This window comes from Ovis canadensis, chromosome 12 (genome assembly GCF_042477335.2).
Source record: "Ovis canadensis isolate MfBH-ARS-UI-01 breed Bighorn chromosome 12, ARS-UI_OviCan_v2, whole genome shotgun sequence".
NCBI classification, from domain to species: domain Eukaryota; kingdom Metazoa; phylum Chordata; class Mammalia; order Artiodactyla; family Bovidae; genus Ovis; species Ovis canadensis.
The window spans coordinates 61,052,702-61,059,937 of NC_091256.1; the positions used below are offsets into that span (position 1 = coordinate 61,052,702).

At 64.1% G+C, this 7,236-nt stretch overlaps 1 long non-coding RNA gene across 1 annotated transcript; it reads right to left on the minus strand.

Annotated features, from left to right (window-relative positions):
* Positions 1–788: 788 nt before the first annotated feature.
* LOC138416126 (uncharacterized) lies at positions 789–5,576 on the minus strand. The gene is made up of 3 exons (XR_011247551.1): positions 5,485–5,576; positions 1,777–2,283; positions 789–1,041 (listed from the first exon to the last, which is right to left on the minus strand). It is a non-coding gene; the product is annotated as an uncharacterized lncRNA (long non-coding RNA).
* Between the last annotated feature and the right edge of the window lie 1,660 nt (positions 5,577–7,236).

The window sequence follows — 7,236 nt, forward strand, 5'->3', positions numbered from 1 at the left end:
ACATGTATGGTCGACGCCCTCCTTCTCCCCCATGAGCGCTCTACCCGACCTGTGAGTACTCCCAGCAGGGCCCCTGGCTCCTCTCTACCCAGCAGGCCCCATGGGGCTCCAGATATCACTCTTGGCCCTGGTATGCCCCACCCCACACCTCCCCCCTACCCCCCGCCTCAGCCTTGGGGCCCAGAGCCCGGTCCCTCCTCCAGGTTCCTGATCTCTCCCAGACACATGGCCAGTAGAAATAGTGGGGCAGCCCCCTTGGGTGGGGGTCCAGGGCCCTTCAGACCTCACCTGCCCCATACCAGCTCCTCCTGCTTCATGGAGAACACCACAACCTTTTGTCGTCAAAGCCCAAACCATCAGCACCCGACTCTGTTCTCTGGCTCTGTGGGTCACATCCCTGCCCCTCCCCACAACGACCCTGTGGGCGCTCAAGATGCATCAGCAGCACAATCCATCTCACCCCAACACCCCTCCCCAACACAAGGGGCCACTGGGCCACATCGTGACCAAGACCGCAGGCCCAACCAGAGCTGGCACCCACAGCTCACTGCCCTGGCCCCCCACGGCCCCTGCTCCCTGAAGCCCTTCAGCTGAGCCAGGTACACTCTGCCTCATGGCCTCTGCATGTGCCCTTCACCTGCTTGACCGGTGAAGAACCCGCCTGCAGTACAGGAGACCCCAGTTCCATCCCTGGGTCGGGAAGATCCCCTGGAGAAAGAAATGGCAACCCACTCCAGTATTCTTGCCTGGAGAATCCCATGGAGCCATGAGGTCACAAAGAGCACAACTGAGCAGCTAACACTTTCTTTTCTTCATCTGCTCACAAGACCTTCCTAGGTCACCTGCTCCAAAGCCTTGCCCCACATCCAGCAACACCGCCCCCCGCCCCCATCTCTCTCCCCCACTGCACATGTTACGGGCCAGCACCCCATGCATCTCACACAGGAATCTCCCAAAGGCCAGCACTTCTTCAGTTCTGTTCACCAGCACAGCTCGGCACCTGGCGAAGTGTGTGGCCTACAAGAGGTGCCCGGAAGGTACCTGTAACCAAAGGGTGGACACGGAACACGCGGCTGGTGCAGCAGCCACTCTGTGATGTGTCCAGAGGCACTGAAGACAAACAGGCAGAGAGGTGTGCAGGACAGGGCAGGAGGCAGAGGACAGCTGGAAGGACAGGCAGAAGGCAGACGGATAGAGGGATGGTGGGTGGGGATGGGTGTAATTATGGACGGATGGATGCGGAAGGCAGGGCTGGAGGAGGGTATGGCAACCCACTCCAGTATTCCTGCCTGGAGAGTCCCACAGAAGAGCCTGGAGGGCTACAGTAGTCCATGGGGTTGCAAACAATTTGACTCAACTGAAGACTAAAACCACTACTACGCTACCGTGGGATAATTATGTTCTCACATGAAAGGCCAGATGAGTCTGATGACTGGAACCAATCCAGTCATGTCCTTGGACCCACCCATCCCTTCACCATTCCTGCTTGTCTCTTAGTAGGTTCCCACACAATTTCCCTCAACACACCTGCCTCAACACAGTCACAGCTAGCAGTAGGGAGCAGCTGGGGTGGAGCTGGTCCCCCTGCAGGACCAGGTGACCTCCGCCTCTGCTGGGCCGCAGCTCCCAGAACAGGTGGGGCAGCGGGGCACTGAACCCCCAAAGGGCTAGCTGTGTGACAGCCAGGGAGAAGAAGGGGGTCCAGGAAAAGGGGGGCTGACCTAGTTCTGAGGCTGAGAAGTGGGGGTGCTACCGGGCACCCGGAGCAAGCCGTACCTGCCAGCCTCTTTCTGTTCCAGGAGCTCAAGCAGCAACTGACGATGCCAGCCTGGTCCAGCCGGGCCTCGGCCTCTGAACAACTGTTAGGAGAGGATAGGCCATGATGTCCCAGCGATGAGGACATCATGTCCCCTCTGGGGACAACAGGTCCCCACAGGGACCTGTTCTCAGGCAGCTCTGACTCCTGCGTCGTGCCTGGGTCCCAGGAGTCTCTGTCCTGCTCAAAGTGCATAGAGGTAGCTGGAGGGCCTGCAGGATGGAGTCCCCTCCAGAAGGGGGTGCAGGTGAGGTGCAGGGTAGGGGGGGTTGCAGTGTCCACACTTGGCTGCATGAACGTGGGGCCAGGTCCCCCGCAGGACCCCCAAGGGTGGGGCCAGGAGCCAAAGGGCCACATGCCCCTAAAAGCCCCGAGACCACTTCCTCCAGGCACCGCAGTCCACCTGGCCCGCCCGAGACAGCGAATTCTCTGCAGCTCTTCCTGCTCATCAAGATGAAACCACATTTCTGTCAAAAGGAAAACAATGAAAATGATGTTTCAATTTAGAAAACAAAAACGCTGGATACAGAAGCAGCTGCTGTTTCCCGCATGCCCGGGTCAGGAGGCATCTTCTCGGGTTGAACTCCAAGCTGGCATCATGGTTTCCAGTCACCAAGCCCAGGGCCACAAGCTCAGGGCCACTGTCTCACTAGGACACAGGCCTACTCGGACGCAGGGTGGGGGCTCCCCACGTGGGGCCCCTGCAGACTTGGAGCAAAGCTGACTTTTCAGTCGGCAGCCTCTCCAAATGCAGGCCAGTGAAACCTCTATACTTTCCAAAGCCTGAGAGCAGGGGCGGCTTGGAGTCTGGGAGGAGGGGGAGCCGCGGCAGTTCTGGTCCCGGGTGAAGGCACTTCCCCTGCCCCACCCTGTGCCCACCCCCTGGCATGAGTCCTAGGTGAGGCGTGGGCACCGCTCCTGGCCAATGCACCTGAGTTGATGACCAGCAGGTATTTTAGGGGCCACGGCCTCAGAAACCCGCTGGACTTTGGTTAAAGGTGTGGGGGAGCTGGAGGTTCACAGAGGTACTGCCCCTACCCTGACAGGACCCCCCAATCCTAACACTGTGTCCCACAGACAAATCTATACAAAACCTGAATTCTCAAATAAAAAACCACCAAAAAATAGACAGTCAGCAGCGACCAGAGGTGCTGGCCTGACCATCATGTCAGCTGGAGGAGGAGCTGGGTAGGGAGAGGGATGGTCCTGAGAGGGTGGCGTCCAGCTTGGACCATGAACGGCCAGAGCATCAAGACGGCTGGACTCCATCAGGCCTGCCTCCCTTGGATGGCTCTGCTTCTGCCCCTGGCCTGAAGACCCCAGGGCCACCTTCTCAGAGGAATCAGGCCTCCTGGGGTCTACCACAGGCCAGGTGGGCCCCCAACCCACCCACCTCCATACCAGGGTGGGGTGCAGGCAGACAGAGGTGGGTGTAGAGGTACCAAGAGGCTGTCCCCACGTGCCCCACACCCCAAGGAGGGCACCTTTCCCCCTGGGGCCTCAGTGTCCCCCCTGGGCCCTCCTCCTGCCCTCTGACTTCTAAAAGGGTGGCAACATCAGCTCCAGATGGTCCACTCATGTAATGGACATTTACTGAGTGACAAGCATGAGCCTGAGCCCTGAGTCAGGAACCACCAGAAACAGAAAACACCTTCCTTCCTCGACTGAAGTCTAGAGCCACAGATAAGAGACGCACAGACAAAGAGATGAGAAAGGTGGGGGCACCTGCCCTGTGTCCAGCCCACTTCCCTGCAGAGCCTTGGCAGGCACGGCCCCTCAGACCATCAGCAGCAGCCTAGCAGTCAGCACAGGACAGAGCCTGGCACAGGCAGCGCCTCCTGGCCTCCCCTCCTACTGGTCTGTGGGTCACCCGGGATGCTGCCGGGGGAGGCCTCCCGTCTCTGCATCCTGGACAGGCTTCCTAGTCTTGGTGCCAGGCAGGTGGCGAGGCCAGCTGTCCACAACAACCTCCCGCCACCCCAAGCATGTCTTCCTGGAGAGTGCAGGAGGACCAGCCCCCAAGTCTGGCTCCTGTGCAGTGTGGCCAGCTCACTGCAGACTCGAGGCACCCTGGGAACCTCGGTCCTCGGGGCATCAGCAGGGGTCTCTGGGCCTATCTCAGCCAGATCACTGGGGCACACGCCAGCTGCCCAAGGCGTCTTCCTTCCTGTCCCATCCCTACAGGGCACAGCCAGCCACTGAGGACAGCCTGGGGCCTCTCCGATGGAAGAGCCAGGATGGGTCGGGCACAGGAGACCTCGGGAGGTGGGTGGGTCGTGGCTCCAGCAGGCCCTCTCCTCAGACTGGAAACTGCCTCTGCCCCTCAGCAGGCCTGCGGAGCAGCCGGGGCAGGCAGCGAGCCAGGCGGTGACCCGCACTGGCCACAGCAGCCCCCGCCCAGGCTCCTCTTGGCGGGAGGCCCGAGGTCTCGAGGCGCAGGCGGGTGCCCACTGCCACAGCCAGGGACGTTCTCTGGTGGAGGCTATAAATAGGACTGTCATCAGTCGGAGGCAGCCTGACCGCGCGCCAGATGTACAGGACTGAGCAAGCAGGCCAGTCCTCCCACCGTCCTCCTGGTCACTGCCCGCAGGGGTGTCATCCCCTTCTTCCTGCTCCCCCCTACCCCGACACCAGGAGAAGCCCTCCCACGGATGGGGCTGCAGAGCCCAGCAGGGTGGACCGGATGGGAGTCCTGCCTCCAGGGTCAGCCTGGAGGAGCGCTACCCAGCCCCCAACCCCTCAGTGCTCCCTGGCCCTCCAGGAGTTTCTCATCCTGTGGGCTCATCCTTGGTGAGCTCCTCTTGAGGACCGCGCTAGAAAAGACGGTGCAGACACGAAGGGCAACCATCAGGCAGATGCCAGGGTCAGGGCTGGGGTGCATCTGGGCACCAACACAGATGCTGATTAGGCAAGAACCTGCTGGCCACTGGCGCACTGGAGGGCTGGGGAGAGCTGGCCGGCTGCAGTGAGCTGGTGAAGGGCAGGAAGCCAGTGGGGTGAGGGGTCCATGCATTGGACAGTGCCAGAGAGAGGTAAGCCGTGTGGACTAGGGGGTTACCATCCTGATGACCGAGAAGCTTGGGGACAGAGAATGGCCTAGAGAAAACAGGGAGGGAGTGTAACGCAGGGGGAACAGGTCACTGTGGCCTTCTTTCTTCGCGTCCTTCAAGGCCTATTCCACCTCCCACCCACGCTGGCGGCTGGGGTTGCCCCTCCAGAAGAAGGGCTTAGCCGCCTGGCAGTGACTAGGATAAAGTCCGGCCTGGATGAGGGACCAGGATGGGGAACACTGCAGAGAAATGGGGCCCAGGGCCTGTACTGAGTGGGGCTCGGTTGTTGGCACAGGGACACTTTTCCACACCAGTGGGATCGCGCTCCCAGAATTCAAGGGATTTAAAAGGGTCGGGTTTTCCTTCGAATCTGGCATACTAGGCAAGCGACCCCCCCATAGAAAAACAGCACCGAAACAGCTGAAACCTCGATTCGAATGCGGACCCCTCCCCGCGCTAGATGGGGAGCTGCAGTTCCCACCTCCGCCGCTGGAGGTCGCGCTGACCCCCCCCCACGCCGGACCCACCAAACCTAGCTGCACTCAGACGCGTGGACACGTCAGCGCCCGTCCGCCCCCGCAAGGAAGACGCTCAGAGAACGGGGAGCCCCCACCCTACCCCTGAACGAGGGCTCGCTCCAGCGCAACATGCCTGCGAGGCGCCTCCTCCCCAGGGTACCCCTCTCTCTCTCGCCATCCCAATTCTCCCCCGCGCCTCGGACGGGAGGGGGTCACTGTGCTCAGGACGCGGTGGGAGAGCACACTTCCTGCCGCCCGCCCCTCTCCTTCCCCAGCTAGCGCCGCCTCCGGGCCCCCGGACGGCACGCCCAGGCTGCGGAGTGGGGGTTGTCGCGGCCAGCGCGGCCCCAACCCCGGGCCGAACCTGATCCCGCCCCTCGCGGGGGAGGGGGTCGATCTCGGGGCGGCCGGGTACCGCGCGGCCCCACCCCCGATGCTGGCGCAGGCGTGGAGAGGAGGGGGCTGGGCGGGGGCTGGGCGGGGGCTGGGCGGGGGCTGGGCGGGGGCTGGGCGGGGGCTGGGCGGGGGCTGGGCGGGGGGCTGGGCGGGGGCTGGGCGGGGGCTGGGCGGGGGCTGGGCGGGGGCTGGGCGGGGGCGGGCCGCCCCGTCGTAACCCCTTCGCCCACCCCGCCCCACGGCCGGAAGCGCCCCCGTGCCCACCCCCGTTGGAATCCGAGGCGGACTGAGCCCCGCGCCCCACGCCGGGCAGGGGGAGGGGAAGTGAAACCGGGCAGCGGAGCCTGGGGGACGCGTCGGGGTTTCTGCAGGCGCGTCATCGGAAACTGAGGCCGCGGGGCGGGGGCGCGGCAGCCGCGCGGCCCTTCCGGACCCGGCCGCCAGCGTTCCCGGTGCCCCCGCCCTTCCCGGGAAGCCCCTCGGCTGCGGACTTGGGCGCATCACGCGCCCCTCCCCGGCCCGCAACAGCCTCTCTGGATCGCAGAAGGAAGCTTCGCGGAAGGAAGTGGGGGGAATCTGCCTAGTCCCCAACTGGGGCGTGGCCTTCCTGGGGCGGGCGCAGCCCGCCCCCCAGGCTCCTGGCACCTCCCACGGGGGGCGCACAACCTCTTGGTGACTCACTCCGGCGGTGACACCCACTCTGCCTGACTCACTGGGCGCCGTGCCCCATACGTGCATCTCGGGTTCACGTTATGCACCCCCATCGGTGCGTTTGTGGGGCATCTTAAGACCCGCGTGACTTGGGAGGGGCCTTCTGGGGTGCCTTGCAGCCTTGGGGTGTGTCCAGCCTCTGCCCAGTAGGGCGTGGCCTCTGTACCCGCCGCCCTAGACTCGGCACCGGGAACCTGGAGCCGTGCGCAAGGGAGGTGGCAAAGGCGCTCAGATTCACCCCAAAACGGCCTGCAACCATGCCCCCCCAACCCGGGCCTGCGCACCCTCCCCAGCCCGGCTTCCGGCCAGGCCGGAAGAAGCAGGAATTTGGAATGTTTGGAACCGGAGTTATAACTCTCCCGAGGCTTCTCCGCCCCCTCCCGCCTCCCCCCAGAGGGGGCGGGGCAGGGGCGGGGCCTAGTCTGCCTCCGAGGAGGGGGTGGTACTCCAGGGCTGGGGGCAACCCTGGCGTCTGGCCGGGTCGCGATCTCACGGGTTCTGGGGTAAACCCAGGTCGAGGGAGACCCGGGCGCCCCACGGCGCTGCCTTCCGTCCCGGGCTCCCGGCCCACCGCCTCCCTCAGGCCCGAGGGCACAGCAGGGTAGGGGTGCGCCCCGCGTCTTGACAGGGAGGCCGCACTGGGCGGAGGAGCCCGGACCAGCTGGGCCTCCCGGCGCTGGGCGTGTCCAAGCGGCCGCTGTTTTCCCGCCGGGGAAGCGGCCGTGGGGCAGGCAGACGCGCCCGG